The 21,863-nt window shown below is 41.9% G+C and overlaps 1 protein-coding gene across 4 annotated transcripts in view; it reads right to left on the bottom strand.

The window, feature by feature from the left end:
- PPP6R3 (protein phosphatase 6 regulatory subunit 3) overlaps positions 1-19,964 on the bottom strand; it is a 68,272-nt gene extending 48,308 nt beyond the window's left edge. For 2 of the 4 annotated variants that reach the window (XM_059825971.1, XM_059825975.1), the window contains exon 1: positions 19,874-19,964. The gene's annotated coding sequence lies outside the window, so the exon portion shown is untranslated. Of the gene's footprint in view, positions 1-3,253; positions 3,275-3,744; positions 3,804-19,873 lie in introns of those variants that run through there. The other 2 variants (XM_059825972.1, XM_059825973.1) reach the window with 2 other exon arrangements.
- Positions 19,965-21,863: the final 1,899 nt, after the last annotated feature.

Below are 21,863 nucleotides of genomic sequence, written 5' to 3'. Positions count from 1 at the left end.
GAAACTGCCCGATGGGTGGTTGAAGATGAAGCCAGACCCTCCACGACAGTGCACAAAGAATAACAACAGATCAAGCAAAGAAGTTAGAGAGACAGTTGTTCCTTTAGAGAAGGAGAAAACTGCAGTTCTGCAAGGAAGAAGTGCTGATCTGCAGCATTAAGGTCCCTTCTAGCTGCTTCATTAGGAATTCTTCTCAAGGTAATAATCAAGGCAATAAACAATTTAAAAAACCCAAAACAATAAAACAAGACAGTAACAGTAAAAATGCTTTCCTCCTCTCTTATTCGGTACTTTGGCAACTGCATCTGGACTCCTCTGTCCCCTCCTGGTCTCCCTAGTCCAGGAAAGGCGCTGATGCATGGAGTGTGGGCCCAGCCCAGCGCCTTCAAGATGCTGAGGGGCCAGGGCACACAGCACACAAGGGCAGGCTGAGGGAACTGCCTCTGGTCACGAGGGTGGTGAGACACTGGAGCAGGCTGCCCACAAAAGCTGGGAATGCCCCAGCCCTGGAAGCGTTCAAGGTCAGGTTGGCTGGGGCTTTGAGCAACCTGAGCGAGTGAAAGATACCTGTCAGCCTCATCCCTGGGCCTGCGAAGATCATGGAACAGATCCTCCTAGAAGCTGCGTTAAGGCACATGGAAGACAGGGAGCTAATTGGAGGCTGTCTTCACCAAGGGCAAGTCTTGTCTGACCAACCGAGTGGCCTGCTATGATGGAGTGACTACATAGGCAGACAAGGAAAGACCTACTGATGTCATCTATCTGGACTTCTGTAAGGCCTTTGACATGGTCCCCCACAACATCCTTCTCTCTAAATTGGAGAGATAAGGATTTCATGGATGTTCTGTTCAGTGGATAAGGAATTGGTTGGATGGTCACGTCCAGAGAGCAGTGATCAAGGGCTCAATGTCCAGATGGAGACTGGTGATGAGTGGTGGCCTTCAGGGGTCCGTATTGGGACCAGTACCGTTTAATATCTTCACCAATGACATGGACAGTGGGATCGAGTGCACCCTCAGCAAGTTTACAGATGACACCAAGCTGAGTGCTGCGGTTGACACGCCTGAGGGATGGGATGCCATCGAGAGGGACCTGGACAAGCTCAAGAAGTAGGCCCACGCGAACCTCCTGAGGTTCAACAAGGCCAAGTGCAAGGTCCTGCACCTGGGTCGGGGCAATGCCCGGTATCAAAACAGGCTGGGGGATGAAGGGATTGAAAGCAGCCCTGTGGAGAAGGACTTGGGGGTACTGGTGGATGAAAAACTGAACATGAGTCGACAATGTGCACTCGCAGCCCAGAAAGCCAACCGTATCTTGGGCTGCATCAAAAGAAGTGTGACCAGCAGGTCGAGGGAGGTGATTCTGCCCCTCTACTCTGCTGAGACCCCACCTGTAGTACTGCGTCCAGCTCTGGAGTCCTCAGCACAGGTAAGACATGGACCTGTTGGAGCGGGTCCAGAGGAGGCCACAAAAATGATCAGAGGGATGGAAGACCTATGAGGAAAGGTTGAGAGTTGGGGTTGTTCAGCCTGGAGAAGAGAAGGCTCCAGGGAGACCTTATTGTGGCTTTTAAATACTTAAAAGGGGCTTATAAGAAGGATGGGGACAGACATTTTAGTAGGGCCTGTGGTGATAAGACAAGGGGAAATGGTTTTCAACTAAAAGAGGGTAGATTCAGACTAGATATAGGGAATAATTTTTTTTATTTTTTTTTTTTTAACAATGAGGGTGGTAAAACACTGGAAAAGGTTGCCCAGAGAGGGAAAACATTCAAGGTCAGGTTAGACGGGGCTCTGAGCAACCTGATCTAGTTGAAGATGTCCCTGCTCATTGCACGGGGGCTGGGCTAGATCCAAGGGTCCCTTCCAACCCAAACCATTCTATGATTCTATAATCATCTTAGTAAGACCCTACCATGATTAAGTTGCAAGATTCAGGAATTGTGGGGTCACATTCCTTGTACATAAGCTAGTGACATTTCAGTGTTTTGAGCTATTTGCACGTAAAGTTTCACCTACCTATCAAAAACCAATCACTGCCCCTTCTTCCAAATATCATCAAGAATTCCTGAGTAACCAATGTTTCGGAATACAAGAGAAACACTTCAGCACATTCACTGACTATTGTACAGTTTAAGCTTCTACTACAGATACAATTCCTCCCAGCCTTTATAGTCGTTTACAGCACATTGCTCCTCAACTAACTACTATACTTTCAGAGGGTAACTACAGACTCTTGAGTGAAATGCAAGCAAAAGACACCATGTGGTAGTCCCTTCTTGACTGGGAGAGAAACACATCAGAAAACTGTATGAAGACACTAATTTTCATAACATCCTCTTTAACAGCTGCCGCCTCCTCTGCCTAATGAGGCAAATTATCTAATAAGTAGAGACTTTCACTCCCCTGTCAGACAAGGGAAGAGGGAGCCTGCTATGGTTGCAGAACAGTTAAGAACTGAGAGAGAAGAGAAATCACTTTCACCCTTATTCATCACTAGCCTCCCTTACTTATGCACACTAGCTGCACTTCTATCTAGATGAGAACTATAAATATATATTATCTATATATTATGTAAAAAAACTATGTCCTTCATGTGCGTGTACACACACGCGCGCCATTGTGACTGAATGCCCCAATAATCAATTGCTTTGACATGCTGAAGTACATAAACAAGTACAAACTGGTTAATGTTTACTCAGACACCAATCCCTCAAAATTCAAGAGGTCATAACCGTCCAGAGAAAGTACAAAAATCAGCTGAAGTCTACAGTTTGCAATGAAGTTACAAGAGCAATTTTATACCAAGGAACAAGTGTATCCTTGTCAATTCCTGCACTCTCTCAAACTACAGGTTAGTAAGTGTTAATAAATATAGATCTTAATTACCTGCAATAACTACAAATTAGACACTGATCTCCCCTACCCAAGTAGAAGAGATGAATCATTTTCTAGTAACTCCACTTCAACAGTCAAACATTTACACATTTGAAATATTTATTGGTCACAGAATTCAGTTAGATATCTTCATCTCCATTTTGAAGATAATTGGGAGAATTCAAAGTATGAAGAATCTATGTACTGAGAAAAGCAGATGTTCCATAATATTATAAAAAAGCAAGCTAAATGATGCATAGCTACTCAGAAGACAATTTTACACTGAAGCATGCAGTTTAGTACCAAAAATTCAATTGCAGAAGACAGTATTACCATACTTCAATATAATAACCCATAGTGCTAAACATCATTCATACCTAATATATGTCAGTTCATGAACACATTTGCTTTGAAACTCTTCCAAAGAATTGGAGGCTGGGCAGCAGATACACCTCCTGGCACAAAACCAAAACACTTTAAAACATGTTTCCTGTAAAACAAATAGAATAACCACAAGAGTGTGTCTAGATGACCCTTGATTCTCATTGTAAGATGAAAGTGGGATGGAGAAAGAAGATCGTGCAACAGCAGGGTGGGTTAAAAGACAAAGTTAGAAACAGCCAGCTGGAAAGCAGTCAGAAAAAAGCTGCAAGGAAAGGGGAGGAATGGCCACAAAGTCTGAACTGCAGAAGGAAGAGGAGCTGAGAAGGTAAATGTGAACCTACAGAAATCGGGTAAATAAGCCTTCAGTGGACACCAGGGACATGAAAAACTTAAAGCATTCAGGAACCACTTAAAATTTAAGATAAGGCTTTATAGGTGCAGAAGCTAAATCTACTGCTGTAGGTGAAGTTTAATAGTTTCTTACCTGTTAAACACAAAAGTTTTTTAAAAGTTAAAAAAACAGAACGATTTGTATTCTCTCAGGCTCCTTGCCCATTACAGGATATCCTGGCAACAGCAAAAAATCTTTCAATCTACAGTATTAGCAGATTAGCAGGACTGAATTAGGATTGAATTAGATGAAGCAGATTTCTTCCTACAACGACAAAAAAAACATTTTATAATTTAATACTGTTAACAGGTTCTATTCAATAGCTCAACAACTGCATGAATACTAAGCATTGCTTTGCAGGGAATAAGACATATGAACTGAAGGAGGAAACAACTTGCTAGGAAGAAAAGTGTCATTTCAGTACAGCATACTCTGAAAAGAAATTCAAAAGCAGCTTGTCATCTGAAAAAGATTTATTTATTTTTAAACCAACTTTGATTAAACATCCCCCTTTACTTTTGGGAGACAAAGGAAGAAGCTTCATTGCCTCACTGAAATAAAACTGCCTTTATAATCTGCACTTGACTGTGGAATCTAACACGAATCCAGACTTTTTTTTTTATAAACTATTAGCAATTTCATATTAAGTAATGTCTTCAGATCTAGATGATCCGAAATACCCACTACTAGAGCTTTGTGCAGCAGTCTTTTCTATCTTCCTAACTGTTCTCTTGTTGTATTAACACCTGATTTATCCACAAACCTGCACAGAAATAACTGTACAAGCATCAAGAATGCCAGTTATTTTGGTGTAAGTCTGCATATATAATTCAGCCAGTTTAAATGTGAAATCAGTTTAACTTTGAAAAAACCAATACAGTCCACATACAGACTTACAAATTAACCAGCTGTTTTAAGACAGCATTCAGTGACCTAAAATTCATTGTTAAGACAACCTCTGCTTTTTATAGTTTAATTCTTTCAATGTAAAGCAAAGTAACTTAATTAGATATCCATATAACTGGCTTCAGAGTGACACTTACCTGCCTGTGCTTTGGTCAACACCAAATAAGCAAGAAAAAGCATCCTATCAATTGATGCTTCTTTCTGATGTAGCTGTTCCTGGCAAGCAGTTGTAGGATGAATTTCTAACACAAAAATTCACCTTCCCCTTCTACCAATTAGAGGGCTTTTTGATTTTGTTTTTTAAACACAGGTTTCAGGAAAGACAAGACTTTTGTTCCTTTTGGGAAAATGGGTAATATTGTTCATGGGGAAAAATAGTAGAAGTACTAGCAACTAAGAGGGGTAGCAAATACAGTAGCATGTTCATTAATTTGTGTCAGTGACTACCTAGTATTTGACTGAAAAGCTCTGCGATCAGAATTCGTCAGAAATACATCTTCAGCTAAAAAACAACCAAACCACACACCTCAAAAGCATTTCAAGGATTCTGCCAAAGACAAGTATGATTTAACTTTACACCTTCCACGTTAAAGATAAGAAACTGTGTCTTCAAAGTTGTTTCTTGATCTTTGCAAATGATTTAATAGCCTCCGTCAACCTAAAGATACATACTACAAACAGATTCCTCTTGCACTAAAAGAAACTCTTGCATTCTAGTTAAACAATCACCGAATAAAAGTGTTTTTTCTTAGCTTTGTTGGGGGTAGTAAGTTTTGTGGCTTGAAATACCATGTTGTTTGTTATCTCCAACAGTTCTGGAACCAAAAGTCACATTTGCATTTTATTCACAACAGCACAAGGACTCCAAGCATTAACACACAGACACTAAACACAACTTTCTCTAAGGCTTTTTTAGTAACCAACATACACATGAACTGAAGGTTAATGTAAGACGCTGACTGTAATACTTTCAAAGGTCACACGTGTTTTTCATCCTTAGACCTTCAGGTCTAGATGTCAAGTAGATTTGCCAATCCCTTTTGAGTCAAGTGACTAACTAGAGCAGAAAAAGTAAACAAGTTTACTGGACTTAATTTGCTTTAAGGTTTCCTTGGTTATCGTTTCTGCATTCCAAATGCACACCTATGTTCAGAAGTAGAGCTCCAAGAAGGGAGAGGTCACTTCCTCAATTATGCCATGTGGGAGCAAAATAAGAAGCCTGCACTTTCAGAAGAGTTTACAAATTCTTACGATATTGTCCACAGAAATTTCAATTGCCAGTAAAACTACCCAAATGAAAACCACTATTATTACTCCCCTTACAATGATGTCTTTCTGATGTTTCTCTACTCCTCCTTCTGTTTGAAAAGAGAACTTCAGTGCCTAAATACCATTGTTTAGCACCAGAATAGTCAGCTTCTGAATTCACTAGTACAGCAGGATTATACAGGAAAATAAAAACACTAGCATAATCAAAATTATCAAGACATTAGCAGTGCAAGTATTATAGCATACTCTGAGAAGGGTGTTCCACCAGAAGCCTGCTCTAGTCAATCATGACTTTTTCAGTCCACCTCAGAATCTACAAGAGTACGGATTTTGGTTTAAAGAATGACTTCCACTCAGTGGTACGGACGATTCATTGGCTCAGACTGTTCCCCTCCACAGCACAATTAGGTATTGAAAGGGACCGCAGTATGGATAAAGGAAAAAAAAAAAAAAGAGGAAAAAACACAGGAGTTCTTTACTTAAAATAATAAGAAAAAGAATCAACTGATTGGATGAGGTTCAAGTCTATTTAAATCTGGCTTTCCTACATCCAGGGATGGCTCACATCCAGCAATAGTTCAGGCACATTAACACAGTACTTCTGTCAGGGAGAAGTGGAGCCATGACAGAAGGTATCAAAAATGTAAACCTGAAGATAACATGCAAAGGCAGGATGGAAGTCTTGTCATGTATACATATCACGTTCAAACATAAACCGATGAAGACTCATCACCACTAGAACATAAACATGTGAGCATGTTTATCTGACACACCTAAAAAATAAAGCAAGGCACAACTATCCAGGGCAGCATCCATCTTCACGTGAAGTGCAACAGCATGGCAAACTCTGTTCTAAAGTATTACCTGATGAACTTTATTTACACTTTTTTAGATAGAGAAGTTAACCACTATGTGACCAGCTGCCATAAGCAGGACTAAACAAATTTTATTAATGCTGCATGGAGTGGGACATGCCTACTTCTAAAACCATTCCCATGCACCTCTATTGGCCCAAACACTGAAACTAAATAGGTCTCTCTGCTTATAGAAACCAATGCAACATTTGTGCATCCTGGTAAAAAAGTGCAAGAACTGCGAGCTCCTGAATAGTGCTGCTCTTACAGTAATTCATTCCATGCATTCAAAACTTATATAACCTACTATAGCTGAAATAAAGTTTAATATATTAAAGAGTAGTTTTTTGCGATGTAAAAAAACCTCCATGAAAAAATTCCAATTTCATTTTGTAGCCCCCACGCCCCCATCATGGTGGCAATCAGTTTGACAAATCACTTGCAGAACACCAGCATCTCTTCAATAACAATAAAGGTGTCTGGACCACAATTGATAACGGGAAGCATAGACCACTGCACATTTTAGTTCTATTCCTTCTTTGGGCCATGCTGTACCCCAAACAAGTGCAAGTGTTTTTATACAACACTGTGCTTAAGTAAGAAATGGTAGATTTTTTTTTTCCCCTTTTTCCACTGGCTTATCGGACCAGAAAGATTCCCCAGTGACGTTACCACCTAGCAATACAAAATTGTTTAACGTTAATGCTCAAGGCAGAGCACTGTGAAATCATAATTTAAGACTCATCATTGTTCCTTACGACACCTCTCCAAATGTCTGGGAGGAAAAATGAAAATAATAACATGTCCTTCTTAGAACACTCACATCTTAGGGCTTACTAGAGAAGTTAATCAGGAACATCTCTTCCCAAAACCTTTTAATTAAGCAACCCCTTGAACAGATGGTCTTCAAAGAAAAGAAAAACTCGGCCTTAAAATGTTGTCACCACCATGAATTTGGTCGGGTGGAGACAGCTGAAGGGCAGAGAAATCAGTGCATCTGATCTAGTCCAGAATTCTAATTTGTAAACTAGTGACATTTATAAAAAAAATCTGCATGATAACCAAGGCAACTTTTAAACACTGTAAGAAGTAGCTAGGACTTAAACTTTGAATGCTTTCGCTATCAGTTCCAAACACCTTGCTTAGAGGGCACATTTGTATGCTGAACCGTCACCATCCACACTCAGAATGAGGACCAGGTTTGAAATTCCATCCTGTCTCTGACAGGAGTGTTAGAGGAGGCTAAGCTGGCTACGCAAAGCAGCTCCCCGCTACCCCTTGCTGTGCAGTCTCCCTCTGTTGGCCCCCCAACACTGGTCAAACTTCTGCCAAGTCACTTCCGAGTGAAAAACATACTTTAAGAGGTGACAAATGCAGTTGGTGGAAGAAGGGAGGGAGTCCTTCTGCCAAGTCCACATGCTGAAACAGCTCAAAAGGTCTGTCAATCACCACGGTCAGCATGGCCAAGGAAGAGGGAACACACCATTAGGGACAGGGCAACCAGGATTTGTCTCTTCATCTTGATACCAAAGACTTAAACAATTTAGTTAGCATACAAAGAACAGACTCTTTTGTGCAAACTTTGTACAGATAAGTTAAGAAGATACTGCATCACATAAACTGAAATATGCATTAATTTTCCTGGAGACGGGCTGGCTGTGGTGACTGGCTGTATTGGGTTATGTTGATGTTGTTTACCTTGAGATAAACAGTATAATGAGATATAGCACCTTGGAGGAGCTTCTGGGTCTCCTGATAATGACTGATATATAGCCTTGAGACTTGGTATGGTTTACATACCGAACAGCAAAGTCAGTAAAATGCCCCAAATGGGTATCCTAAGGCTGACCTACCTCATTATAATGTTAAAAACCACACCTCCTAGCTAGAAAAGCCCCCAACCCAAATAAACCCCCTACTCTCTGGGCATGCGTAGTGAATTAAAAGAGAACTGTATCTTTAATCTTAAGTAAGAAAGATACTAACCAATGGTTAGCTAAGGGGTGGGACCAGTAGGCATAACTAACTTTGTTAACTGTTTAAATACTTGGCATGATTTCAACTGGGTGTGCATGCTACGAGGAGAAATCCCCCATGCACCCAGCGCTGCAATAAACCAACGTCAGCTTTCTAAACTATCATTTGGTTTGGAAAGTTTTCTTGGTTACGATTTTTGGTAACAATCTTTGCCCCAATTTATATGACCTTAGGCCTGCTGCAGGATTGCAGAGTAAAAATTCTCCTGAATCTGATGATGAAAAAGGACAAGATATTTAAGGCCGAATTTGGACAATTCAACATCAGTTCTACTATTGTCTGAACCACCTGATAATCTGCAAGTGTAAAGGAGTCCTGAATTCCTGTACTACTACTCTGGAAATGTAAAAATCAGTAATGCTGACAGACTACTTCAGCAGTACGCTTTTTTTTTGTTTGAACATTTAATGAAAAACTACTGTAACTTAAGGAGACAGCCTAAGGTTAGATGTATGAATTTTAGCCGAGGTTTCTTCTTCTTAAGCATTTATTCTATTCTGTTCCTTTTAGTACTCAACAAGTGTGTAGGTTTGGATTTTTTTTTTCCAGTCTAAGACACTACATCAGATCACAGGGATACAGTTACCATGGCTGCACTGGTGCTGTGCATGACTCGAGCTGCAACTTTAATTTTCAGCATTTCATTCAATCTGCCCCACTCTGCCCCAACCAGATGGAACACTGCTGAAAAAGAGCAAGCTAGAAATGAGAAGACTACTGTTTGAACATGCTCACCAGCATTTGGCAATAGTATGATAAAGAGCTCCCTAAAGTAGTACCAGAAGCAGTGCTACTAGAAGGCAATACAGCTGTGTCAGACACTTCGCTGTACCAAAGCTACTCAGCCCTGTCTCTCACTTCCCTCAGTTAACCTGAATACAAGATCATGCCAACTGGCCACACAGCTTTTGAACCCAAATCACTACTCGGCATGGCACACGAAACAAAAGCATATGTATAACTGGCTCGGACATTTCGACATTTCTAGCAAGGCAGTGTAGTGTGTCATGGAAACATACCCATTTTTGCTGAACAACGTTTAACTGCTCAGATAAACAAGTTCTTCCTCCTTTTCACCTTGTTGATTAGACCTTGAAAGTTGGACGGAAATCAAGTTTTGAGGCGCATGAAAACACATGAAGGTAGAAGAAAGCTGCTTACTTCAGCAACTGCTAACCAGGACACTAGAGTGTTCTTTCTGTATAGACAGTGCATTCAAGTCTGTTCTTTCTTTTTTATGCAAAATCTTAAGTCTTTTTAACAAGAGTACTTAGGATCGTTCACAGTTCAGCTGTGCAAGTCAGCAGCCTCTAGGAGCCTGCCAATTGTTTTGCCTCTGAAGCTCTAGTCAGCTGTAACTGCTGCCAGAATTAGAGTGGACTCTTGCATTAAGACAGCAACTTTCAAATTGAATCCAAAGCTATTTGTCACTTCTTGCTTGACTCTTCACTTTCATTAAAGGTTCCTTGGACCTGTTGTTCAGGTAACCTGCACTTCCATTGCAGGTTACCTGAACTGCACTAGTTAAAGGCTGTGGGCAAGATTATCTTCCTGCTTTTCTTCATGCTAAGGTTTGCACAACTATTAAAATAAGTTTTGACAGCTGCACATTTTCAAGATGTCAGGCAGAACTGCCCTTTGAATCAGGATATCAAGAACTGAGTCACTAAATATACTACCTATGATTTCTGCGCTACCATATCCTGTGAAAACTGACAGAACTAATCAACCCACCCTGCACACACAGGCTAATACTCTCCTAACATGACAGTATCACAAACATGTTTTGCTTTTCAAACTGAAAGTTGGAATCCCTAACACTCTTCAAAGAGTGTGCAGGTCCGATAGCATGAAAAGAAAAATTGAAGATATTTCCTCTTTTAATCTTTAATTTCAGCAGGTTAAAATAAATATTTGATTTACTCTTGGGGAAAGATTACTAATTTGACTTCACTTACCAAAAAGCTTAAGCCCCATCTACACTTATTTCTACAATCCCTAAATCTTCACGTTTATCAATACAACCCCTAGGACAAAAAAAGTAAGACAGTTATTCCAATGTTAAGCAAGAGAAATAAAATACAGCAGCAGCACCTGGACAGAAGGGAAGTGATGCTACTTCACCATGCTTGCTTACCTAAACGTTGGTATCTGCATTTAGACAAATGCTTTACTGCCATCTGGAATCCTCCCTAGTTTAGCGCTGATATTAAGGCTTTAGCTGAGCCCTTAACCAAGACCACTGTCCTCTCCTTCACAGAACATACTCTGCATATTTGGGAAAATAGTCTACACAACCATTTCCCCATCTCTGCAGATATCCTGAGGATGAAGTTAACTAGTTGGAAAAGCAAAATATTGTAATATATATGGAACGTCAATTAAGTACTGGACACCAAACAGTTGGGTTACCTTATCATGCAAAGGTTAAGACAACTGAAAAGAGATTCAATATCTTCCACAAGCATTTTACCACCATTTTTGTAACAAAGTGCTAGAAAGCCCCCTGCCCCACGTTATTTAAACAATGAGCACTTAGCACTACATAGTGAAACTACAGATAGAGGCGTGACTAGCTTTACTTTTCTGAGAGACCCAGCTTACAAAACTAAGAAAAACCTGCTTTGAATGAAAAGATTTCACCAAGTCTCACCTACATAAGTTTAATGAATGACTATCATTTTTGTTTGGGTATGTGCAAAAATAAGTTCTAGAAGAGAAATTAGAAACACAGCAAAATAATGAAAGATCACTGAGAAGGCATTTTGCACGTAAGAGTTTTAAGTGGCTATTAAGTTAATATTATCTTTCTTCCTCCTTCCCCCATCCCCCCAGGCAATTTCTATTTTGGAGTAAATCACTCCAGTAATCCGAGTTTTGCCATACTCTGCTTTTCCAAACCATGCACACTGCAATTACACCACATTTTTCAGGCACAGATGCCTCTTGTGCCTCCACTGAACAGAAGTATGCCTTCCCCATGGAACTCTTTTGATGGACAACACCAGAAAAATCAAGATTGCCTAACAGAATAAGCCACCTTCTTCCAACTTCAATACGCGCCCTACTTAAAAAGAAGCCGCCAAAGTTTTATATGGAAACGCCAAACCTACTCTGTTTTCTCTGTAATCTTAAAAATAATCTTTTTAAAGCTCTCCTTCAATGCCTCTCTCTGGAGCATCAGAAGAGTATGTTTGTCTTTCAAAACTCTATCATAGGTGCTAGTGGCAAACTACAGGGCAAGCCTACCTCAAAGATTTAGTAGCATTTCTTCCTAAGAAAACCATATTCAAAGGGAGATTACTTTCATAGTCTAAATCTTTACACTGAAGTGATCATCAGCTGTGCAACATCGTAACTGCACCAATAAATACATGGAAACAGTGTTTTAAAAAGCCATTTAAGCAACCTGCCATGGTTTAGGGATATAATGTTGTTTTGGAATTACCCTTATTTCAACCAGCTATGTTTCCTCTCTCATTTTCTTCACCGCCTTTCAAGTCAGGGCTACAAAGTAATTCACCAAAATACTTCTCTTACCCATTCCTTCCTACAAGTCCCTTCTCTAGCTACCAATGCATCTGTCCAGTTTTCTCCCACTGCAAGAAGAGGTCTCAACTCTCACCAAGTGTTACTTTACTAACTAGGAATTACTGAAATAACAATGCAATAATTAATCCAAATGCAAGACAAATAGTTACCAAAAACTGCATTGATACTTTATAGTTACTGAAAACTTCATTGATACTTCTGTGCCCTATGCCTACTGAAGGGATTTGAAGAATAAAATTTCAAAGCAAGCAAGCCATTTAAAATGCTAGCTCAGAACTTAAAATGGTATTTGTAACAGCATTATATGATATAGCCCTAAAAAGCAATACTCTGCTGAGCAGAAACTTAGAAGTCTGTTTCCTTAAGACCTGAACTTAAGTCTTCTATCCTTTTAAGTAACATTGAGGGTTCTACAGATTTTGTGAAGTAAGTCGTATTACCATTCCATAAAGTCAAGTCACTAGTGTGGCAAGTGGCACAGAAATTAACTTAGTCTGAAATGCTTGAAAGTCTAGAAACAAAACTTTATAGGTGGTTTAGCTGCAATAAAAAAAAGACAACTTCATCTCTTTCCCTTCTTTATTTTCAACTGCCAGTTTGCTTTTAGTTTTGGGGGAGATGGATTTACCGGCTGTTGCTTGCACTTTTTCCTATATAAAAAAAATTGAGATAACTTTTTTCTCTACAAAAACCCACTTAACAGTAAAACACATTCACCATTTTTACTTGCATTCTGCTGTTTAGTAGTTCCACCATATAACATCATAGTTACCAATTCACATTTCCAGAGAAGACCTTAATCTTCACACTCAATCTTCACAATCTTCAATAAATTAAAAAATATTTTTATATATATAAAAAATATATATATTTATATATTTATTTGAGATAATCTATAATCCCTCCCTCTCATGAGGATGAGATCAGTACCCTAGCTACAAATTTCCTATTGTATCTATTAATAACTTCATTCTTGGCTGCATGGGGCTACAACTTCAACACGGGAGGGAAAAGAGCAACCCCCCTGCATTCTAGCCTCCAGCCTTATGGCTAGCGTATTTTTCTGAGGAGTGCAAGTTAAACTTCAGAATTCCCAAGTCTGGAGAAGGGGAGGATTGGACCAGTGTATTTCAAAGAAAAAGCTATTGTACAAGCATTAACATCATTGCTTTCTGTTATGCCCTAAAAGGAAGCCAGTTTCCTATAGTGAAAAAGATATCAGACACCCACAGGTGTTTCCTATATTACAAAAGATATCAAACAACCTATGGGTTTTCAGACTTTGAATCTTTTTTCACGGACACCCACATACGTAAGAGATTCAGAATTTTCTTTTTATCTGCCTTCAACATCCCACCTCTACAATTCCAGGCTGCGGAACTAAATTCCCTATTCGGTAACTGGAGAGTTAGGGATTAATTTATATTTCTAAGTTGCATTTTTGAAGCAGCGCATCCAAGCCAGGTGTGGCTGGTACTCAGTTCAGCCATGTCAAGGTTCTTTTTTTCTGGCTCTCAAAATAAATAAATAATGCTTAAGTACAGCAGGAGAGCCTACTGGAACAGCCAGCCACAGCGAAAAAAGTATGTGCTCATCTATGACTGAAATCATATTAATAAGACAACTGCACCTAGCACAACTACTGAGAAATAAAAGCAATCAAACATTTATAACAGGTTGAGAAAGAGTAAAGTTGTAAGTTCAGTCCCCAATCACACATTACTGGTCTCACAGAGAAATTTATAAGCTTTTGGATAATAAGTGACTCTAGAAGAGAGCCTTAGCCCAAAAAACAATAAAGCTACAGAATTACACACAGCTTTCATAATCTGATGGCAAAGTAGATCCCTTTTAAATGAGGAAAGGCATCCCGTAACACCACTGGTAAAGCAACAGGAAAGACTCAGTAATGTCAAAAGGAATTGTAAAGTTTTACAAGTATCTAACAGTTAATTAAAATTAAGCACTGGATGTTACTATCAAGTCACAGCCACAACAGCAATTATCTTTTCTTACAACCTGCAGAGCTCAACAAGTTGTACAGCGGTCTTACACCATCTTTCATCTACTGGATTTCTATCTGCATTGCCTTTATACCTTCCTCCATTTCCCTTCTTTGAAGCACCACTTGTTAAAAAGAAAACAGCACACTAATCACTACAGTAAAGGCAAGCAGCATTTAGGTTTTTTATGCTGACCATTAAGAAATGCAGACCTCTCACTAATGTTATCTTCACCACCTCCTTTATCAAAAAAAATTCATCTAAATACAATGTTCAGTGTACAACATCTTTTTGCCATTAAATATGGCTTGAAGCTATAACAAAGAGCCCATCATCAGCATCAAGTACGCACATAGAAGGATCCCTTAATGAATGCTTGTTTGTCACAGCCAAAAGGAAGAACTGACTACTTCATGGCCAGTTCAGTCTAACTTCTACAGCTGTCGCTCACAGGCAGGCTAAAACACTTCCCAAAATGCTATTAGCCCTCAGAATTGCCATGAGCAGTGACAAACTCCTCCTTCCTAACAGCCAGAAAGAACACGGAAAGACAAAACATGGAAGATGAGAATACAACCCTTATGCTGCTGCAATTTTCAAACAGACTTCCATCTGGAATGCATGCTGACCAATATCAACATGAAATGAAAGTTGGTTTCCTGGAGATGCAAGCCACTTACAATATCAGCAGGAAAACCACCTACCCAGAAGTGGGTCTGCTCCTGCCACCACTACAGCTTTGTTTTAGCAGTGTCTACACTTCCCATCCTTTTTCAAGATGTTTGGTGACAGCAGCTAAGCTTCTCAAAACAAACGTAATCCACTACTTATTATTTTCTAGAATAATTAGCTGCCAAACATACCTGGATATCTGGCAAGTCTGTCAAGGCAGTAACAGAAGAAATAATATGAATTACTGTAGTTCAAACCAGTCCTAACATTTCCAGGTGAGCTCTTTAGATTGGAGACTGGTCAAAATAGTATAGGGTAAGTAAGAACAGAATACGAAGAGAGCCCTACATCTGCTTTAAAGGTAAGATTACAGTGAGTTTCACAGAAAGAAGAGTTTTCACCAAGACCTTACCTACGATTTTTTGCTCTACTGTAACTCAGTAAAAAAAAAAAGCCAAAACAAAAAAAACTCCACAAGACTTGGTTTCCACTGTACTTACACAAGATTAAAGCAAATAGCATTGTATCTTTACAGTTTCTGTATGAGAAACACTAACTATAACCACTCTGGTACAAAGATGCAAAAATCTGTGGAGGCAGCAGCTGATACTCCTTTCACAACGCAAGCAGCACTGAAGCAATATCAATTTGTAGCAAGTCAAGCCTTTAGAAATGTCTATTACCCCCTTGTTTTCTGCTCTAACTCAACCACTGAAACCAGTTACAGTACAATGAAAAAAAAAAAGGAGATGTAATCACATCTGTACTAGCATTGCCTACAGCCAATGTATAAAGCACTACTTGAAATATTATTAACTTGCTTTTGATTGATCTATCGATTAGGGCACTACTACAAGTGAGAAATGTGCATCACCTAACTGGGGACTATGGTCTTATACTTCGCTCTTCTAGAGGTGCATAACGTACATTTACAGCAAGCTTCTTTCTCTCTACTACTAGTTTGGGAAATAATGAGATTCACTCCAAAAACCTCTAGTAGAAGTTAAAATTTGCACAATAGAATCTTACTTTATATAATCAGATCCAGTTAGTACCAGGGATAAAAGAGGCCTAGGATTCACTTGATACAGAGTAACAATGAGAATGCTTTTAGTACTGGATTGCTATATTCTAGAACATATTTAACACACTCAGAAACAAGTCACTAGTTTTTACAGAGTAACAGCAACAAGAAAGAACAGTCAAAGGGTTAGTCGGGAACTTTTTCACCCACTCTGAATCACATATACTACTTCAAACATGCTTCTTGGCACTTTAAGGAAGTTATTAAATAAACAAAGGTCATGAAGATTCTTGTATTTCGCAGTGACAGATTTTTCTCCCAATATTGTGTGAAGAACTATTCCATAAACAAGCAAGCTGTTAACAGCTTATACCAAATGTCTTCCCGATCCTATCAATTCAGTCTATCCCATTTCCTGAGCAGTGTCCCAAGCTAGCTATAGAGCTGCATATAACATCCAAGAGTAGAAAAACATTTTACTTTAGTTGCTTAGTAGCATATGGTTTCTAAAACAGATGCTGGCACCCTGACACACCACAAAAACAATTAAACATGCTGTGCAAACGTTTCAACATTATGTTCATATTCTCTATGTATTTTCTGATTGACCTTCCAGGCTTGTCTCCTGCCCTGAAAATATCAGGATCAAATGTGCTCACTAAACCGTTTCCCAAGTTCTTTGCTCTCTTCCTCCAACTTGACAAAATAAGATGAGACAAGCAAGATATTATTTCTCATTTATCCCTAGTTGTTTTATTATTGTGGAAAGTTTTGCCAAAAACAATGGCTCCACATTTTGCTCTTAGGATAATCCAATCCGACATTTGGTCTTCTAGAATTTGGATGTGGTGTCTACTTTGAGATAACACACTATTCCTAAACCTGGCTTATGAAATAGCAGAGTACACAGCAATCTTAGGGGGCACAGATGAAGGTGCTACTATGAAAGCTGAATCTAGACGGCAGACGATATGCTTAAGACATCCTACCTTACTATAGAAACAGATCACTATGCTCACACTAGTGCCTCTTCTGCCCAAGCAGAAAAGCCATGGTTTCCATCATAACTTCCAAAGGCCATAAATTAACCTAGTTTTATGTGAGAAGTGAACAGGCACACCTCCTGCCTACAAAGATGCTATGTAGTATGCTGGAACACTGAAGCTAGAAAGTGTCTTATTTCAATATACTGATACAGAGTGATCTTAACTAACTGCAGAGTTAAGTAAATACTTCAAGGCTTTTTAAGCACTTGGAAGAAAGAGGACATCAATGGAGAGAAAGGAGAGTGGACCAGACAGTTCTTCAAAGTGCTCCTCCCTTCTGACTGGTTTGATCCCATACTGGTCGATTTTGAGCAAGCTCTTCAGCATTTCATAGTACATGCATTTCAAGCTTAAGCTGAGTAGAGAAGCAAAGCTGTTGAGCCATAACAGCAGAGTTCACTCTCTAACCATCGGTTAATACTAAAACTACCTACATGATTTTCTGCTTTAATACTGCTAAGTTCAGATTCCATTCTATTAATTGACCTGAATTTCACGCTTAGAACATCATCTGATTCTCTGATTGGTATACAGGCTATAGCATCACCTCTGTTAAGTGTAAGCAAAAAGGGTTCTGAAGGACCCTTTTCTCACTTTAGCAAGTCAACAGGAGCAAACAGTTTGCAGGCAGCGTTGTGAAGAGACACACAAACTATTTTGTATCTTTAATTCCATAAGGGAATAATAATGGCTAGTTGATTTATATTTAAAAGAATCCAGATACTACAGTCACAGAAGTTTACATATAAATCTAACTTGCTTGCAAAGAAGCTATAATGCACTACCCTACTTAAAGACATTCCTATTAAACAGGCCACTTTTCCTGGATTTCTGAACTACAACTCTCACTTTAACTCAGTGTTTTCCTTAAGTTCATTGTAAACAGCCCTCTTCAACAGTTCCTCTGGCCAAAATAAAATCTTCTAGTAGTACTAGAAGATAAATTCCTTTAGTAACTCAGAAAGTGCAGGATTCAATACCACAATACACATTCTGGTTTTTACACAGGAAGCACATAAGAAGCATCACCTATGTTCAAACAATATCACAGATGAATGAAACAAATCACTTAAGTGAACTTAAACAAGTACCTAGAACTAAAAACTTTCAAGAAGTAAACATGCAGACTAGATACCACATTTGCATGAAGTCTCATTAACAAGTTATATATTGAAAGATAATTCTGTAGTGTTCTTTTATATTTGTATAATAAAGATTCTTGCAAGCTACAGTTAGTCCATGCCTCACTCCTGAAAACATAAATAAACAACACAGAGCTAAGTAATCACAGACTCTTACTAGAATGTAAGTTACACTGAAAATACACACTGCAGTTCAAATAACTGCAGTAATCTACTTGGAACACTGAAACAGGGAGATTTCCTATCTTTCAGCATTCCAGGAAAAAAAAAAAGCAGCACACATTTATTTGTGCCATTCACAAACTACTTGTATATACTAACTGAAAATTTTAAATTAGCCTAATATTTATCAATTAAAAAAAAACCAAAAACACACACAAACCCAAACCAAACACACCCTGCACTGCTAGAGTACATTTAGACTCCTTCCACTGAAGGAGATTTTAAACCTAAGTAAAATCACTAGCAGTAACACAACCTTTCATTTTTAAGTTGTCAACATGTCACAAGGAACACTTCCTAAAGCTAGCCACCCACTTGTAAGTTTTCTGTACTCTTCCACTCAGAACACTTTTTTTAAAATAGCAACACACTTGCGCAAAGTATCCTACTGTTCTAACTTAAATAACGTTTATCCTGACAGAGATGGTCTTTAGCCTCAGTTGTACTTATGTCATACAAGACACAGGACTATAACACTAATTCCCTCTTAAACTTCGAGAAGTTCTTGGCGACTAAAGCAAAAGAAAACCAAAAGAACTGGCAGGTTCAAAGTCAGATTTTGCCAAATGTATTTAACAGCAGTTAAAGCTTACCCAAACACTGCTATACTCAAAAAAAAATTCTAATTGAAAGAAGCTGCCTTGTTAAAAAAAAAAATCAAAACAAACAAACAAAAAAACCACAAACAACACAGCAACAACAACAAAAAAAAGCTAGCGTCCTGACAGGAATACTGAGGCACTGATTTTGAAGAAGGAAAGTGAATGCAAAATCAGCCATCAACAAGGCTTATCTGTTTTATTATCCGAGAGATAACAGTGAAGGCCAGAATAAAGTTCTGCAAGTTACAGCAACAGCACAAGTGACTGCCGGGGGAGGGAGCAGTGCAGACAGCTTCCCCCATTTCGATAAAACACTTCACCCAGTTCAGAGCTCCTCCGGTCTACCGGGGAACAATGCGCCGCCCACCATGCCCAACCGCGCCGCGACCCGCGCCGCGCCAGGCCGCGAACACTCCGCGCCCAAAAGCTGCCGCGGAACGGCGGCGGCGTCCCCGCCCCTCCGCGGCTACCGGCCGGCTCCCCACCCGGGATGAAGCACCACAGACGCCAGGCAGACGCTCCAGGGCAGCTGCCGAAGGACCCAACGTCACGGCCATGGGAAGAAAGAGGCGGCGGGCGGGCAGGGCTCCCTCCAGTGCGGCCCGGGCCTTCCCCGCCGCGCCCAGGCCCGCGACACCCCGCAGCCGCGCCGTGGCCCGCCGCGCCTAGCCCGGGCGCTCCGGGCTCAGTGGTGCGGGTACGAGGGGGCGCCGCGCACGACGGGCCCCGGCAGCCCCGCCAGGCCCCGGCCCGGTGGCGCCTGCGGAGCGTCCGGAGCTCCCCGCGCGGAGGGGAGCAGGCGCCAGGCCCGCGCCGCCGCAGAAGAGCTGCTACCGGAGCGCCGGTCCGCTCGAAGCGGCGGCAGGAAGAGCTTACCGCTAACCCGCCCGTACCTCGGCAAGCGCGTCCCCCCGCCACAGGCCCCAGGCTGCCTCCGCTCAGGCGGGAAAGCCACCGCTTGCCACCATCACCGACGCTCCAAGATGGCGGACATATCGGCTCCTGCGAGCCCTCCTCTCCCTCCGCCCCGCCTGCCAATCATACCACCCCGGCACCACCCTCCTCCTAGGCTCGCGCCTTTCTATTGGGCTGTGTGCGGAGCTCGGCCTGTCACTGGCAGTCTGGCGGATGTCAGTCACTCAGCTATGCGACTGCAACAGGGTCGAACGGGGATGGAGGCGGGCTCTCGGCTTCCTGCTGGCCAGTCAACGCATGGGGCGGATGCATCTCGCTTCCCACCTTCCCGACTTAGCAACAAGGAAACGTCACCCTGACAGGCGTTTCCTTTACCCAATAGAAAGAGCAGATTCCTTTTAAAAATAAACCTTTTCCACCCAATCCAGAGCTGAGGCGCTCAGACCCGGCAGGAGGCCACGGCGAGAGGGGTGGGCGCATGTGCTGACGAGCTTCCCCGTAGCCTTACCCCCTACGCCTCGCCATTGGCCAGCGCGCGGAGCCACGCCCCTCAGGGCGCGGCGCGGACGCCAAACTGCCTGACAACAAGTCGGCGGCGCGCGCGGAGGAGGGGGGGCGATGTGGCAGGCGGGGGGGGGGGGGGCGCCGTGAGGCGTTAGTGGGGGGGGGAGTTAGCTCAAAGGGTAGAGCGCTCGCTTCGCATCAGAGGGATGGCGGGATCGATTCCCGCATTCTCCCCAAGCAGGGCTTTCCGTTTTCTGAGCCTCCCTGCGGGCGCCCCTGGGACCTCCAACTCTACCCAAGAACCGGCAGTGTATTTGAACCGAAGTGCACCAGAATAAACGTGTGTGGAAAGCAGGGGAGGCACCGCGGCCCGGCCCCCGCTGCCCACCCTGCGTGTCGCCCACAGCGCTGCTGGCTGAGGCGGCAGCTTCGCAACCCCACTGGCGAGGAGCTCTGCTTGAAAGCTCTGGTGAAAAATAGCTGAACAGGTGGCCTCGTGTGTCCCACAACTGGCAAAAAAAAACCCTACAATGCGGTGTTTCCATCGTGCCCTGTGTCTTAGAGGCACAAACACGCTCTGGCCAGCCGGGATGCCTGCGGCCTTCCCTCACAAAGCCTCCCGACCCACCTTCACCCAAAATGGTGGTAACCCCTTCACCCAAAATGGTGGTGACCCCTCCAGCCGCTGCCCCTTCACCCCTCAGGGCAGCCCTCCAGGTTTCAAAATGTCGCTGGCAGGATGACCTCCCCATCCCCAGAAGAGACAACCTGACCGTGGTCAACAGCGCTTCACCCGTGGGCAGCTGTGCCGCCATCAGATAACCACCTTGTCTTGTTTCAATAGGTTCTGTCCAGTTTTGGTGGGCTTTTCCCTGGTTTCAATGGGGTTTTGTCTGGTTTTATTGTGGTTTTGGCTGGTTTCCGCTGTGTGTGGCGCTTGAAGAGCTGGGGCTGGGGGCTGCTGATGGGAGGTGGCACCAGCAAGGCGGGGAGTGCCAGAAATGTCTGCTCGCACCCTGGGGCGACTGGCCTGCTCACCACCTGCAACTATTTTTGGTCCTCCCTCCCCGGACCCACCTCGGTTTTCCTGGGAAGGTGCAGCTGAAAGGGGCTCTGCTGAGCCGGAGCCACCACGCCTGACCCAGCATGGCATGTTGTGTGTTTGGGGTTTTTTTTAAAAAAGTTTAGGGTTGGCAATGATCACAGAATCACTAAGGTTGGAAAAGACCTGTAAGACCAAGTCCAACCATCAACTAACACCACCATGCCCATTAAACCATGTCCCACGATGCCTCGTCCACGCGTTCCTTGAACACATTCCTTGATGTTTATGGATATAAAGTGTTTTCCTATCTGTGAATGAAGGTGGATGGGGAGGGGCCACCATGCAGAGGGGGTGTCACCTCCTAGAGCAAAGGGAGACAGCCTGTTTGCAAGTCCCATCTCCCGCACCTCCCGTCTTCT

This window comes from Gavia stellata, chromosome 17 (genome assembly GCF_030936135.1).
Source record: "Gavia stellata isolate bGavSte3 chromosome 17, bGavSte3.hap2, whole genome shotgun sequence".
Taxonomy (NCBI): domain Eukaryota; kingdom Metazoa; phylum Chordata; class Aves; order Gaviiformes; family Gaviidae; genus Gavia; species Gavia stellata.
The sequence above is the reverse complement of the archived record's forward strand: the minus strand, read 5'-3'. Positions and strand labels throughout refer to the sequence as shown.